The sequence below is a fragment of the Dendrobates tinctorius genome, unplaced genomic scaffold, assembly GCF_039654945.1.
Source record: "Dendrobates tinctorius isolate UK_male_01 unplaced genomic scaffold, ASM3965494v1 ptg000008l, whole genome shotgun sequence".
Classification (NCBI taxonomy): domain Eukaryota; kingdom Metazoa; phylum Chordata; class Amphibia; order Anura; family Dendrobatidae; genus Dendrobates; species Dendrobates tinctorius.
In genome coordinates this window covers 16,057,477-16,074,306 of record NW_027361676.1, presented here as the reverse complement: position 1 = coordinate 16,074,306, position 16,830 = coordinate 16,057,477, and the positions used below count along the sequence as shown (strand labels likewise).

The 16,830-nt window shown below is 42.7% G+C and overlaps 2 long non-coding RNA genes across 2 annotated transcripts in view; one reads left to right on the top strand and one right to left on the bottom strand.

The window, feature by feature from the left end:
• LOC141089416 (uncharacterized) overlaps positions 1 to 16,830 on the bottom strand; it is a 184,010-nt gene that overhangs the window by 71,502 nt on the left and 95,678 nt on the right. The gene's annotated exons all lie outside the window — the stretch shown is intronic.
• Positions 12,229 to 16,830, top strand: part of LOC141089412 (uncharacterized) — an 82,661-nt gene continuing 78,059 nt past the window's right edge. Inside the window, exon 1 of the long non-coding RNA XR_012232278.1 lies at positions 12,229 to 12,458. This is a non-coding gene — a long non-coding RNA (uncharacterized lncRNA). The remainder of the gene's footprint in view (positions 12,459 to 16,830) is intronic.

Genomic DNA, 16,830 nt, shown 5'->3' with positions numbered 1-16,830 from the left:
TTCTCCTGTTACCCTTGGGAAAATAAAAAAATTGGGGACTAATTGATCATGTTTGTGGAAAAAATACGATTTTTTTATTTTCATGCCCTGGCATTATAAACTTCTGTGAAGCCCTTGGGGGTTCAAAGTGCTCACCTCACATCTAGATAAGTTCCTTAGGGGGTCTAGTTTTCAAAATGGGGTCACTTGTGGGGGGTTTCCACTGTTTAGGTACATTAGGGGCTCTCCAAAGGCCACATGACACCCGCAGAACATTCCATCAATGTCTGCATTCCAAAACGTCACTACTTCCCTTCCGAGCCCCGACGTGTGCCCATACAGTAGTTTTCTCCCACATATGGGGTATCAGCATACTCAGGACAAATTGGACAACAACTTTTGGGGTCTAATTTCTCCTGTTACCCTTGGGAAAATAAAAAAAATGGTGACTAAAAGATCATGTTTGTGGAAAAAATACGATTTTTTTATTTTAATGCCCTGGCATTATAAACTTCTGTGAAGCCCTTGGGGGTTCAAAGTGCTCACCTCACATCTAGATAAGTTCCTTAGGGGGTCTAGTTTTCAAAATGGGGTCATTTGTGGGGGGTTTCCACTGTTTAGGTTCATTAGAGGCTCTCCAAAAGCAACATGACTCCCGCAGACCATTCCAAAAATGTCTGCATTCCAAAACGTCACTACTTCCCTTCCGAGCCCTGACGTGTGTCCATACAGTAGTTTTCTCCCACATATGGGGTGTCAGCTTACTCAGGACAAATTGGACAACAACTTTTGGGTTCAATTTCTCCTGTTACCCTTGGGAAAATAAAAAAATTGGGGACTAATTGATCATGTTTGTGGAAAAAATACGATTTTTTTATTTTCATGCCCTGGCATTATAAACTTCTGTGAAGCCCTTGGGGGTTCAAAGTGCTCACCTCACATCTAGATAAGTTCCTTAGGGGGTCTAGTTTTCAAAATGGGGTCACTTGTGGGGGGTTTCCACTGTTTAGGTACATTAGGGGCTCTCCAAAGGCCACATGACACCCGCAGAACATTCCATCAATGTCTGCATTCCAAAACGTCACTACTTCCCTTCCGAGCCCCGACGTGTGCCCATACAGTAGTTTTCTCCCACATATGGGGTATCAGCATACTCAGGACAAATTGGACAACAACTTTTGGGGTCTAATTTCTCCTGTTACCCTTGGGAAAATAAAAAAAATGGTGACTAAAAGATCATGTTTGTGGAAAAAATACGAATTTTTTATTTTCACGCCCGGGCGTTATAAACTTCTGTGAAGCACTGGGGGGTTCAAAGTGCTCACCACACATCTAGATAAGTTCCTTGGGGGCCTAGTTTACAAAATGGTGTCATTTGTGGGGGGTTTCCACTGTTTTGGTACATCAGGGGTTTTCCAATCGCGACATGGTGTCCGATCTCAATTCCAGCCAAAAACGTCAAATGGCGCTGCTTCCCTTCCGAGCTCTGCCATGCGACCAAATAGTGGTTTACCCCCACATGTGGGGTATCAGCGTACTCAGGACAAATTGCACAATAACTTTTAGGGTGCTGTTACCCTTGGAAAAATAAGAATTGAGGGTGAAAAGATCATTTTTGTGGAAAAAATATGATTTTTTAATTGTACGGCTTTATGTTATAAACTTCTGTGAAGCCCTTGGGGGTTCAAAGTTCTCACCACACATCTAGATAAGTTCCTTAGGGGGTCTAGTTTCCAAAATGGTGTCATTTGTGGAGGGTTTCCACTGTTTAGGTACATCAGGGGTTTTCCAATCGCGACATGGTGTCCGATCTCAATTCCAGCCAAAAACGTCAAATGGCGCTGCTTCCCTTCCGAGCTCTGCTATGCGCCCAAATAGTGGTTTACCCCCACATGTGGGGTATCAGCGTACTCAGGACAAATTGCACAATAACTGTTAGGGTGTTGTTACCCTTGGAAAAATAAGAATTGAGGGTGAAAAGATCATTTTTGTGGAAAAAATATGATTTTTTAATTGTACGGCTTTATGTTATAAACTTCTGTGAAGCCCTTGGGGGTTCAAAGTTCTCACCACACATCTAGATAAGTTCCTTAGGGGGTCTAGTTTCCAAAATGGTGTCATTTGTGGGGGGTTTCCACTGTTTAGGTACATTATGGGCTCTCCAAAAGCAACATGACTCCCGCAGACCATTCCATCAATGTCTGCATTCCAAAACGTCACTACTTCCCTTCCGAGCCCCGACGTGTGTCCATACAGTAGTTTTCTCCCACATATGGGGTGTCAGCTTACTCAGGACAAATTGGACAACAACTTTTGGGGTTCAATTTCTCCTGTTACCCTTGGGAAAATAAAAAAATTGGGGACTAATTGATCATGTTTGTGGAAAAAATATGATTTTTTTATTTTCATGCCCTGGCATTATAAACTTCTGTGAAGCCCTTGGGGGTTCAAAGTGCTCACCTCACATCTAGATAAGTTCCTTAGGGGGTCTAGTTTTCAAAATGGGGTCACTTGTGGGGGGTTTCCACTGTTTAGGTACATTAGGGGCTCTCCAAAGGCCACATGACACCCGCAGAACATTCCATCAATGTCTGCATTCCAAAACGTCACTACTTCCCTTCCGAGCCCCGACGTGTGCCCATACAGTAGTTTTCTCCCACATATGGGGTATCAGCATACTCAGGACAAATTGGACAACAACTTTTGGGGTCTAATTTCTCCTGTTACCCTTGGGAAAATAAAAAAAATGGTGACTAAAAGATCATGTTTGTGGAAAAAATACGATTTTTTTATTTTCATGCCCTGGCATTATAAACTTCTGTGAAGCCCTTGGGGGTTCAAAGTGCTCACCTCACATCTAGATAAGTTCCTTAGGGGGTCTAGTTTTCAAAATGGGGTCATTTGTGGGGGGTTTCCACTGTTTAGGTACATTAGGGGCTCTCCAAAAGCAACATGACTCCCGCAGACCATTCCATCAATGTCTGCATTCCAAAACGTCACTACTTCCCTTCCGAGCCCTGACGTGTGTCCATACAGTAGTTTTCTCCCACATATGGGGTGTCAGCTTACTCAGGACAAATTGGACAACAACTTTTGGGTTCAATTTCTCCTGTTACCCTTGGGAAAATAAAAAAATTGGGGACTAATTGATCATGTTTGTGGAAAAAATACGATTTTTTTATTTTCATGCCCTGGCATTATAAACTTCTGTGAAGCCCTTGGGGGTTCAAAGTGCTCACCTCACATCTAGATAAGTTCCTTAGGGGGTCTAGTTTTCAAAATGGGGTCACTTGTGGGGGGTTTCCACTGTTTAGGTACATTAGGGGCTCTCCAAAGGCCACATGACACCCGCAGAACATTCCATCAATGTCTGCATTCCAAAACGTCACTACTTCCCTTCCGAGCCCCGACGTGTGCCCATACAGTAGTTTTCTCCCACATATGGGGTATCAGCATACTCAGGACAAATTGGACAACAACTTTTGGGGTCTAATTTCTCCTGTTACCCTTGGGAAAATAAAAAAAATGGTGACTAAAAGATCATGTTTGTGGAAAAAATACGAATTTTTTATTTTCACGCCCGGGCGTTATAAACTTCTGTGAAGCACTGGGGGGTTCAAAGTGCTCACCACACATCTAGATAAGTTCCTTGGGGGCCTAGTTTACAAAATGGTGTCATTTGTGGGGGGTTTCCACTGTTTTGGTACATCAGGGGTTTTCCAATCGCGACATGGTGTCCGATCTCAATTCCAGCCAAAAACGTCAAATGGCGCTGCTTCCCTTCCGAGCTCTGCTATTCGCCCAAATAGTGGTTTACCCCCACATGTGGGGTATCAGCGTACTCAGGACAAATTGCACAATAACTTTTAGGGTGCTGTTACCCTTGGAAAAATAAGAATTGAGGGTGAAAAGATCATTTTTGTGGAAAAAATATGATTTTTTAATTGTACGTCTTTATGTTATAAACTTCTGTGAAGCCCTTGGGGGTTCAAAGTTCTCACCACACATCTAGATAAGTTCCTTAGGGGGTCTAGTTTCCAAAATGGTGTCATTTGTGGGGGGTTTCCACTGTTTAGGTACATTAGGGGCTCTCCAAAAGCAACATGACTCCCGCAGACCATTCCATCAATGTCTGCATTCCAAAACGTCACTACTTCCCTTCCGAGCCCCGACGTGTGTCCATACAGTAGTTTTCTCCCACATATGGGGTGTCAGCTTACTCAGGACAAATTGGACAACAACTTTTGGGGTTCAATTTCTCCTGTTACCCTTGGGAAAATAAAAAAATTGGGGACTAATTGATCATGTTTGTGGAAAAAATACGATTTTTTTATTTTCATGCCCTGGCATTATAAACTTCTGTGAAGCCCTTGGGGGTTCAAAGTGCTCACCTCACATCTAGATAAGTTCCTTAGGGGGTCTAGTTTTCAAAATGGGGTCACTTGTGGGGGGTTTCCACTGTTTAGGTACATTAGGGGCTCTCCAAAGGCCACATGACACCCGCAGAACATTCCATCAATGTCTGCATTCCAAAACGTCACTACTTCCCTTCCGAGCCCCGACGTGTGCCCATACAGTAGTTTTCTCCCACATATGGGGTATCAGCATACTCAGGACAAATTGGACAACAACTTTTGGGGTCTAATTTCTCCTGTTACCCTTGGGAAAATAAAAAAAATGGTGACTAAAAGATCATGTTTGTGGAAAAAATACGATTTTTTTATTTTCATGCCCTGGCATTATAAACTTCTGTGAAGCCCTTGGAGGTTCAAAGTGCTCACCTCACATCTAGATAAGTTCCTTAGGGGGTCTAGTTTTCAAAATGGGGTCATTTGTGGGGGGTTTCCACTGTTTAGGTACATTAGGGGCTCTCCAAAAGCAACATGACTCCCGCAGACCATTCCAAAAATGTCTGCATTCCAAAACGTCACTACTTCCCTTCCGAGCCCTGACGTGTGTCCATACAGTAGTTTTCTCCCACATATGGGGTGTCAGCTTACTCAGGACAAATTGGACAACAACTTTTGGGTTCAATTTCTCCTGTTACCCTTGGGAAAATAAAAAAATTGGGGACTAATTGATCATGTTTGTGGAAAAAATACGATTTTTTTTATTTTCATGCCCTGGCATTATAAACTTCTGTGAAGCCCTTGGGGGTTCAAAGTGCTCACCTCACATCTAGATAAGTTCCTTAGGGGGTCTAGTTTTCAAAATGGGGTCACTTGTGGGGGGTTTCCACTGTTTAGGTACATTAGGGGCTCTCCAAAGGCCACATGACACCCGCAGAACATTCCATCAATGTCTGCATTCCAAAACGTCACTACTTCCCTTCCGAGCCCCGACGTGTGCCCATACAGTAGTTTTCTCCCACATATGGGGTATCAGCATACTCAGGACAAATTGGACAACAACTTTTGGGGTCTAATTTCTCCTGTTACCCTTGGGAAAATAAAAAAAATGGTGACTAAAAGATCATGTTTGTGGAAAAAATACGAATTTTTTATTTTCACGCCCGGGCGTTATAAACTTCTGTGAAGCACTGGGGGGTTCAAAGTGCTCACCACACATCTAGATAAGTTCCTTGGGGGGTCTAGTTTACAAAATGGTGTCATTTGTGGGGGGTTTCCACTGTTTTGGTACATCAGGGGTTTTCCAATCGCGACATGGTGTCCGATCTCAATTCCAGCCAAAAACGTCAAATGGCGCTGCTTCCCTTCCGAGCTCTGCCATGCGACCAAATAGTGGTTTACCCCCACATGTGGGGTATCAGCGTACTCAGGACAAATTGCACAATAACTTTTAGGGTGCTGTTACCCTTGGAAAAATAAGAATTGAGGGTGAAAAGATCATTTTTGTGGAAAAAATATGATTTTTTAATTGTACGGCTTTATGTTATAAACTTCTGTGAAGCCCTTGGGGGTTCAAAGTTCTCACCACACATCTAGATAAGTTCCTTAGGGGGTCTAGTTTCCAAAATGGTGTCATTTGTGGAGGGTTTCCACTGTTTAGGTACATCAGGGGTTTTCCAATCGCGACATGGTGTCCGATCTCAATTCCAGCCAAAAACGTCAAATGGCGCTGCTTCCCTTCCGAGCTCTGCTATGCGCCCAAATAGTGGTTTACCCCCACATGTGGGGTATCAGCGTACTCAGGACAAATTGCACAATAACTTTTAGGGTGCTGTTACCCTTGGAAAAATAAGAATTGAGGGTGAAAAGATCATTTTTGTGGAAAAAATATGATTTTTTAATTGTACGGCTTTATGTTATAAACTTCTGTGAAGCCCTTGGGGGTTCAAAGTTCTCACCACACATCTAGATAAGTTCCTTAGGGGGTCTAGTTTCCAAAATGGTGTCATTTGTGGGGGGTTTCCACTGTTTAGGTACATCAGGGGTTTTCCAATCGCGACATGATGTCCGATCTCAATTCCAGCCAAAAACGTCAAATGGTGCTGCTTCCCTTCCGAGCTTTGCAATGCGCTCAAATAGTGGTTTACCCCCACATGTGGGGTATCAGCATACTCAGGACAAATTGCACAATAACTTTTAGGGTCCTTTTACCCTTGGGAAAATAAAAATTGGGGTGAAAAGATCATTTTTGTGGAAAAAATATGATTTTTTAATTGTACCGCTGTACGTTATAAACTTCTGTAAAGCCCTTGTGGGTTCAAAGTTCTCACCACATATCTAGATAAGTTCCTTGGGGGGTCTAGTTTCCAAAATGGGGTCACTTGTAGGGGGTTTCCACTGTTTAGGTACATCAGGGACTCTCCAAACGTGACATGGCGTCCGATCTGAATTCCAGCCAATTTTGCATTGAAAAAGTCAAACGGCGCTCCTTCCATTCTGAGCTCTGCCATGCGCCGAAACAGTCGTTCCCCCCCACAAATCAGGTATCAGCGTACTCAGGACAAATTGCACAATAACTTTTGCAGTCCAATTTCTCCTGTTACCCTTGATAAAATAAAAAAAATTGAACCTGAAGTATTTTTTTTGTGAAAAAAAGTTAGATGTTCATTTTTTTTTTAAATATTCAAAAAAATTCCTGTGACGCACCTAAAGGGTTAATAAACTTCTTGAATGTGGTTTTGAACACCTTAAGGGGTGCAGTTTTTAGAATGGTGTCACTTTTGGGTATTTTCTATCCTATAGACCCCTCAAAGTGGCTTCAAATGTGATGTGGTCCTAAAAATAAAATGGTGTTGTAAAAATGAGAAATCGCTGGTCAACTTTTAACCCTTATAACTTCCTAACAAAAAAAAAATTTGGTTCCAAAATTGTGCTGATGTAAAGTAAACATGTGGGAAATGTTAGTTATCAAGTTTTTTGTGTGCTGTATCTCTGTGATTTAAGGGCATAAAAATTCAAAGTTGCAAAATTGCTAAATTTTCAACATTTTTGCCAAATTTCCGTTTTTTTCACAAATAAACGCAAGTTATTTGAATGAAATTTTACCACTAACATGAAGTACAATATGTCACGAGAAAACATTGTCAGAATCACCGGGATCCATGGAAGCGTTCCAGAGTTATGACCTCATAAAGGTACAGTGGTCAGAATTGTAAAAATTGGCCCGGTCATGAACGTGCAAACCACCCTTGGGGGTGAAGGGGTTAAAATATACAAAAGTGTACACATTCATACTATTCCTTTTATTTAGTTCTTTGAAATAAAATTTTGTTATATCGCAAGGAGTAGCCTTCTTTAATGCCGTATCCGAACCTTAGTGTTAAAAACTTGGCAATGTAGAGAAGTCTAGTCTTTACAGCACTGATTCATTTGTGAAGATTTATGCATGTTGAAATAGCCATAAGTCACTTAGAATATATGAATTCTATATGAATTCTGAACGTTTTGAATTGTTATTTTCAGAAGTTGTACTATTCAGGTTCTGCTTGCATCATACTTTTAGCCACAAGAATGAATTTATATGTATTTTGTACAAATTAAAGGTTGATCGAAAATTCCACAAATTTGCCTATGCATATGAAATTTTCCCAATGTGTTACTTTGCTTGCTTTAGGAAACTATTTGGGTATGAGTGGAACAAGGTTTTAAATGTAAAACAAAAAATATATGAAGCTTGTGCAAATGATTTCGAAACAGGGTTAGACTACAATATAATTCACAACCCATTGACAAGAGTGACACTGTTCCTGGAACAAATGCACAATAGTCATATTTGTATATTCAAGGAATGCTAGTACCAACTGTTCATAAAATGTCATAATATGCTAGCTTATAGCACACATGATGTACCAGGATTATATATACAGTAGTGAGCCTATTGAAATTTTGCATTTCATATAAGATATGATAATTGTCCAATTTCCATACCCACATCTGCGGTATATACAACTTCCTTCTCTAATCCCTGTCAAAGCTGGGTTGCTGTTGTATTGCGCCTGTTCCAATACTCTATTTTCAGTAATAGGCACAAGAGAACATTAACTATTGGAACTGTGAATTTTAATTAGTGCAAGACTTTTCATAAAATTTTAAACATACATTGTACATGTTATAATCAATATAATTGTACCATATCACTTATGCTTTATCGTAATATTTCATTGCATAAAAACAATGGCATTTTTTAACATTGTTAAAGATAATAAGCTGTCAGTTTCAAAATAGTCAAAATTTGGTACCTACATTTATGCCATTTTACAATTATTTTTAATAGATCATTGTGTTAGGTGTTGGGAATCTCCCACTGCAGGCTCTCCAGACAAGCCCTTAGTAATCAGTGATATTCAGGTGCAGTCTGGCACTCTGGAGTCTAAGTCCAGAGATCACCGTAATGAGCATGTCCGTGAGGTGGCGTCTTCTCATTGGTGGTTGGACGTCAGCTGCTCTGGTGATGTAGCAACTCCGGTTTGGTCCACGGGCAAGGTCCTGTCCGACTGGACATGAGCCTAGTGTATAAAAGGCTCTCAGAGGCGCACGCCAGTGTGCTAGTATCATATGTGTTATGGTCTGAGTATGGATACTCTACCAATCTGTCTGTATGCTGTGTGAGTCTGTCTAACCTTGGGACTGAACATGTTGGCAGTCAGTTAGCGTCAGTGGGGGCAATTACAGTGGGGCAAAAAAGTATTTAGTCAGTCAGCAATAGTGCAAGTTCCACCACTTAAAAAGATGAGAGGCGTCTGTAATTTACATCATAGGTAGACCTCAACTATGGGAGACAAACTGAGAAAAAAAAATCCAGAAAATCACATTGTCTGTTTTTTTTTCATTTTATTTGCATATTATGGTGGAAAATAAGTATTTGGTCAGAAACAAGCAATCAAGATTTCTGGCTCTCACAGACCTGTAACTTCTTCTTTAAGAGTCTCCTCTTTCCTCCACTCATTACCTGTAGTAATGGCACCTGTTTAAACTTGTTATCAGTATAAAAAGACACCTGTGCACACCCTCAAACAGTCTGACTCCAAACTCCACTATGGTGAAGACCAAAGAGCTCTCAAAGGACACCAGAAACAAAATTGTAGCCCTGCACCAGGCTGGGAAGACTGAATCTGCAATAGCCAACCAGCTTGGAGTGAAGAAATCAACTGTGGCAGAAATAATTAGAAAATGGAAGACATACAAGACCACTGATAATCTCCCTCGATCTGGTGCTCCACGCAAAATCCCACCCCGTGGGGTCAGAATGATCACAAGAACGGTGAGCAAAAATCCCAAAACCACGAGGGGGGACCTAGTGAATGAACTGCAGAGAGCTGGGACCAATGTAACAAGGCCTACCATAAGTAACACACTACGCCACCATGGACTCAGATCCTGCAGTGCCAGACGTGTCCCACTGCTTAAGCCTGTACGTGTCCGGGCCCGTCTGAAGTTTGCTAGAGAGCATTTGGATGATCCAGAGGAGTTTTGGGAGAATGTCCTATGGTCTGATGAAACCAAACTGGAACTGTTTGGTAGAAACACAACTTGTCGTGTTTGGAGGAAAAAGAATACTGAGTTGCATCCATCAAACACCATACCTACTGTAAAGCATGGTGGTGGAAACATCATGCTTTGGGGCTGTTTCTCTGCAAAGGGGCCAGGACGACTGATCCGGGTACATGAAAGAATGAATGGGGCCATGTATCGTGAGATTTTGAGGGCAAACCTCCTTCCATCAGCAAGGGCATTGAAGATGAAACGTGGCTGGGTCTTTCAACATGACAATGATCCAAAGCACACCGCCAGGGCAACGAAGGAGTGGCTTCGTAAGAAGCATTTCAAGGTCCTGGAGTGGCCTAGCCAGTCTCCAGATCTCAACCCTATAGAAAACCTTTGGAGGGAGTTGAAAGTCCGTGTTGCCAAGCGAAAAGCCAAAAACATCACTTCTCTAGAGGAGATCTGCATGGAGGAATGGGCCAACATACCAACAACAGTGTGTGGCAACCTTGTGAAGACTTACAGAAAACTTTTGACCTCTGTCATTGCCAACAAAGGATATATCACAAAGTATTGAGATGAAATTTTGTTTCTGACCAAATACTTATTTTCCACCATAATATGCAAATAAAATGAAAAAAAAACAGACAATGTGATTTTCTGGATTATTTTTTCTCAGTTTGTCTCCCATAGTTGAGGTCTACCTATAATGTAAATTACAGACGCCTCTCATCTTTTTAAGTGGTGGAACTTGCACTATTGCTGACTGACTAAATACTTTTTTGCCCCACTGTAGCTCTTGCCTTAGCACCTGTTTCCTACACGTGAGCGGTTAGCACGGTGGAGATACAGGGCAAGTTCATCCCTTAAACCGGGATTAGGCATATATTTCTATGCAGCCGGACACTCTTCCACGTTTCTCGCATGTGTGATCTCGGCCTTAGTCAGGGTATTATATCTAGCTTCATTGAAGTTTCACGTGCTATCCCTGTGACGTTTAACAGGGTATTGCACTTAGTATTCTTTTCTTCTGTTCCTCTCTGTGGAGCAACAGAGCTTAGAAGTCAGTGCCCTGTTCGCACTGAGTGGTGTTAACTCTGTGTGTACAAGCAATCACTCGCTGTGTGTTCCGTCATTGCTTACTAGCAGCAGTTATACATCTCTGCACGGTGGACCCCTGGTTGCGATTGCACTTTATTATTAATTTTTATTTAGTGTAATCCGCCAACCCTAACACAATCTTTGCACAGCACTAGCAGTTGGAAGCTTTATGCTGGTTTCTTACTGCTTGTTATTCTGCATGGTGCTGTAAGGAGCCTAAATGTATAATCCCCCTTTCTCAGGTAAAGGGGTTGTGTATTTTACTATAAGAAACTGTCTGCTTATCTGTTTGAAAAGAATAAAATTATTGTTTGTTTTGCTTTATTATATGTAAATACAGTGTAGAGATGCATGCCTTACTATGTGGATATGATACTGTATTTTGTGCTGATTTTATAGTTTTTGGCCCTGTCCTGCACTAGAAGACTGTGGTACTCACAGTCAACAAGGATGTTTGATTTTGTTGACTATCAGTTGATTGGTGAAGAAGATGCCAGCATAGGAATTCGCTAAGGAAGAAACTGACTTTAATGTAGGCGTGTGTTACAACTCTGATAGGTAAGACAGGGAGGAGCTGATAAAATGTGTGTTTCAGCCTACTTTTCGCTGTGCCACTGGACTAACCCATCCCTGTTTTTTCTGGGCTCTGCAGCATTCCTCCGGACAAAACACTTCAGCTGTCCGAAGATGTCTGCACTTACAGCACTGCTACATCAAGATGTCTGTTTGCCATCTCAGCTCTGCTATTCCAAGGTGCTGTTCACACATTTGGCACTGCTGCATCAAGGAATCTGTCTGACATCTGAGCATTGATGTGCTTATATTTTATCCATACATTCGGCTTTGCTACATAAGGTACCTATTTTCTGCCTCAACTCTGATATTACAGAGTGCTTTCTGCATATTCAACCCAGTTATTCCACAGTGCAGATTTGGCTCTGTTTAAATCAATGATCCAGATTCGAGTCTGCTGTTAAAAGGTGCTGTCTGTACATTTGGCTCTGCTACATCAAATATCTGCCTGCCTACTGATCCAAGATACTGTCCACACATTCAGCTCTGTTGCAACAATGTGCTTGCCTGTTTACACAATTCATCTATTTTAGGTTTATTTTGTGGTCTCTCACATTCTCAGCCAATTAAATCAAGCAGGGGAACAGCAAAAAAACAATGAGATGAGGTATGCAGGGCCAAGTCTGTGAAGAAGAGAACAAGACTGTGTTAGCCTGAGCTCTGAGCCCCTCTTCCCATAGCGGCTTCAGCATTCCATCCCCTGCAGTAATGTTACCCACTGCTCTGTAGTCCAGGCTGGAGAGTGAGGAAGCATTAGTGCTGTGACAATACAGGGATGAGAGCAGGACAGGAGGAGGACTCAGGCCTCTGTGTACAGCTCCTTATGTAGATACTTTATCACAACAGGGCCTTTAATCCACTTCTGCTAGGGAGAAAAGTTACATGATAAAGAAATCTAGCTGACTGCATAGAAGAGTGAGTATTTATATGTACAGTATGTGTGTTCAATGTGTATATGTGCAAAGTCATGTGTCTGTACTGTGTGTACATACATACTGTATATATATATATATATGTACAGAACATGTGTATGCACTGTATATGTATGTGTGTGTATTTATATACGTACTGTATGTTTGTATATTTTGTATATTTATGTACTGTTTGTGTATACATGTCAGGGTTTATGTACTGTGTATATGTACTGTATGTATATACTGGATATGTGTTTATATAAAACTACCATATGTGTGTATGTATGTGTGTGTATATAGACTGTGTATGTATGTGTGTCTGAATCCTTGTGTACCGTATGTGCATGCCATGTTTTTCAGCTTTATGTGACGCATCCATTATGACAATGCCGCTGGGGATTGCTGTAGGGGTGGAGGATGCCAGAAACTTGGACTCAGCAGATCAAAGGCGAGGACCAACCTGTGCAACTGGGGAGCATAAAGACATTTCAAGGTTACCAGGGGTTGCTATAATATGGACACACTGGATCTTTTCCAAGAATATGTTTAACAGATGTCAGTGACAGATGCCATAAAGTTGCATCCATGTACTGTAGATCTTTATGGCATCCAGTAGAGTTGAGCGACTTTTGTTTTTTTAGGGTCGCGTTTCGTTTCGTGAAACCCGACTTTTCCAAAAGTCGGGTCGAGCAAGATCGTCCGATTATAGGGAAAAGTCGGGGTCGTCCCGAAACACGAAACCCAATGTAAGTCAATGGGGAATAAAAGTCGGCAGTGAGAGGACAGGAAACACACCTACAGTGCCCATTTGAATGCCAAAAGCATCAATTCTTCTTACTTAAGCTTGTCAACCTTAATTAACTTCATAATATAATTACGCACTGAAAAATGGGGGTTATTTGGCTAAAGTTGTGGGGGGGGGGGGCTGGCTGCAGGTTTTCATGTGCCCTGGGCGAAAGAGCGCCCCTTTAACACATACCACAACTCATCATGCTCCGATACGGCACATAAATAGCGGTATAGTACAATGAAAAATACCTCACTTTTTACATCTCATGACGAGGCCCATCTATTTCTCCATACAGAATCATTGGTCCCATATAATGTTTGAAACAGTATATGATGAGCTCCACATAATGCTACAGTATATGTTGGTCCCCATGGATGAAGCTCCACTGTCTTATGGGCCCAAATAATGCTCCAAACATAATGGGCCCCATTTCTAATGCTCTAGTGTATAATGGGCCCTGTAAATGCTGCTCCAGTGTCTGATGTCCACCTTTGGAATGTTCCAGTGTATGGTTGGCCCCATCTATCATTCTCCAGAGTATAGTGCTCCCCAAAAATTGCTGTCCCAACATTGAAAACAATCAAATAAGTCTCCTCGCTAGGGAATCCCTGTACTTGTCTGGACAGGTGCTGTAGCTTGCTTAACAGCTCGCCAGCCGTTCTCACACCCAGTATGGATTGCACGTGATTGCACAAAGGTTACAAAGGGTACCGTATCCCTGGATAACATGTATGGATAGCGTACACATTCAAAATATATGTCTCAGGAGGCAGGCTCAGATGGTGTTAGGCCCAGTATGGATTGCACGTGATTGCACAAAGGTTACAAAGGGTACCGTATCCCCGGATAACATGTATGGATAGCGTACACATTCAAAATATATGTCTCAGGAGGCAGGCTCAGACGGTGTCAGGCCCAGTATGGATTGCACGTGATTGCACAAAGGTTAGAAAGGGTACCGTATCCCCGGATAACATGTATGGATAGCGTACACATTCAAAATATATGTCTCAGGAGGCAGGCTCAGATGGTGTTAGGCCCAGTATGGATTGCACGTGATTGCACAAAGGTTACAAAGGGTACCGTATCCCCGGATAACATGTATGGATAGCGTACACATTCAAAATATATGTCTCAGGAGGCAGGCTCAGACGGTGTCAGGCCCAGTATGGATTGCACGTGATTGCACAAAGGTTAGAAAGGGTACCGTATCCCCGGATAACATGTATGGATAGCGTACACATTCAAAATATATGTCTCAGGAGGCAGGCTCAGATGGTGTTAGGCCCAGTATGGATTGCACGTGATTGCACAAAGGTTACAAAGGGTACCGTATCCCTGGATAACATGTATGGATAGCGTACACATTCAAAATATATGTCTCAGGAGGCAGGCTCAGACGGTGTTAGGCCCAGTATGGATTGCACGTGATTGCACAAAGGTTAGAAAGGGTACCGTATCCCCGGATAACATGTATGGATAGCGTACACATTCAAAATATATGTCTCAGGAGGCAGGCTCAGACGGTGTTAGGCCCAGTATGGATTGCACGTGATTGCACAAAGGTTAGAAAGGGTACCGTATCCCCGGATAACATGTATGGATAGCGTACACATTCAAAATATATGTCTCAGGAGGCAGGCTCAGACGGTGTTAGGCCCAGTATGGATTGCACGTGATTGCACAAAGGTTAGAAAGGGTACCGTATCCCCGGATAACATGTATGGATAGCGTACACATTCAAAATATATGTCTCAGGAGGCAGGCTCAGACGGTGTCAGGCCCAGTATGGATTGCACGTGATTGCACAAAGGTTAGAAAGGGTACCGTATCCCCGGATAACATGTATGGATAGCGTAAACATTCAAAATATATGTCTCAGGAGGCAGGCTCAGACGGTGTTAGGCCCAGTATGGATTGCACGTGATTGCACAAAGGTTAGAAAGGGTACCGTATCCCCGGATAGCATGTATGGATAGCGTACACATTCAAAATATATGTCTCAGGAGGCAGGCTCAGACGGTGTTAGGCCCAGTATGGATTGCACGTGATTGCACAAAGGTTAGAAAGGGTACCGTATCCCCGGATAACATGTATGGATAGCGTACACATTCAAAATATATGTCTCAGGAGGCAGGCTCAGACGGTGTTAGGCCCAGTATGGATTGCACGTGATTGCACAAAGGTTAGAAAGGGTACCGTATCCCCGGATAACATGTATGGATAGCGTACACATTCAAAATATATGTCTCAGGAGGCAGGCTCAGACGGTGTTAGGCCCAGTATGGATTGCACGTGATTGCACTAAGGTTAGAAAGGGTACCGTATCCCCGGATAACATGTATGGATAGCGTACACATTCAAAATATATGTCTCAGGAGGCAGGCTCAGACGGTGTTAGGCCCAGTATGGATTGCACGTGATTGCACAAAGGTTAGAAAGGGTACCGTATCCCCGGATAACATGTATGGATAGCGTACACATTCAAAATATATGTCTCAGGAGGCAGGCTCAGACGGTGTTAGGCCCAGTATGGATTGCACGTGATTGCACAAAGGTTAGAAAGGGTACCGTATCCCCGGATAACATGTATGGATAGCGTACACATTCAAAATATATGTCTCAGGAGGCAGGCTCAGACGGTGTCAGGCCCAGTATGGATTGCACGTGATTGCACAAAGGTTAGAAAGGGTACCGTATCCCCGGATAACATGTATGGATAGCGTAAACATTCAAAATATATGTCTCAGGAGGCAGGCTCAGACGGTGTTAGGCCCAGTATGGATTGCACGTGATTGCACAAAGGTTAGAAAGGGTACCGTATCCCCGGATAGCATGTATGGATAGCGTACACATTCAAAATATATGTCTCAGGAGGCAGGCTCAGACGGTGTTAGGCCCAGTATGGATTGCACGTGATTGCACAAAGGTTAGAAAGGGTACCGTATCCCCGGATAACATGTATGGATAGCGTACACATTCAAAATATATGTCTCAGGAGGCAGGCTCAGACGGTGTTAGGCCCAGTATGGATTGCACGTGATTGCACAAAGGTTAGAAAGGGTACCGTATCCCCGGATAACATGTATGGATAGCGTACACATTCAAAATATATGTCTCAGGAGGCAGGCTCAGACGGTGTTAGGCCCAGTATGGATTGCACGTGATTGCACTAAGGTTAGAAAGGGTACCGTATCCCCGGATAACATGTATGGATAGCGTACACATTCAAAATATATGTCTCAGGAGGCAGGCTCAGACGGTGTTAGGCCCAGTATGGATTGCACGTGATTGCACAAAGGTTAGAAAGGGTACCGTATCCCCGGATAACATGTATGGATAGCGTACACATTCAAAATATATGTCTCAGGAGGCAGGCTCAGACGGTGTTAGGCCCAGTATGGATTGCACGTGATTGCACAAAGGTTAGAAAGGGTACCGTATCCCCGGATAACATGTATGGATAGCGTACACATTCAAAATATATGTCTCAGGAGGCAGGCTCAGACGGTGTCAGGCACAGTATGGATTTGACGACCCAGATTACACAGCGGAGGAGCAGGGAGAGGTAAAGATTGCAAAT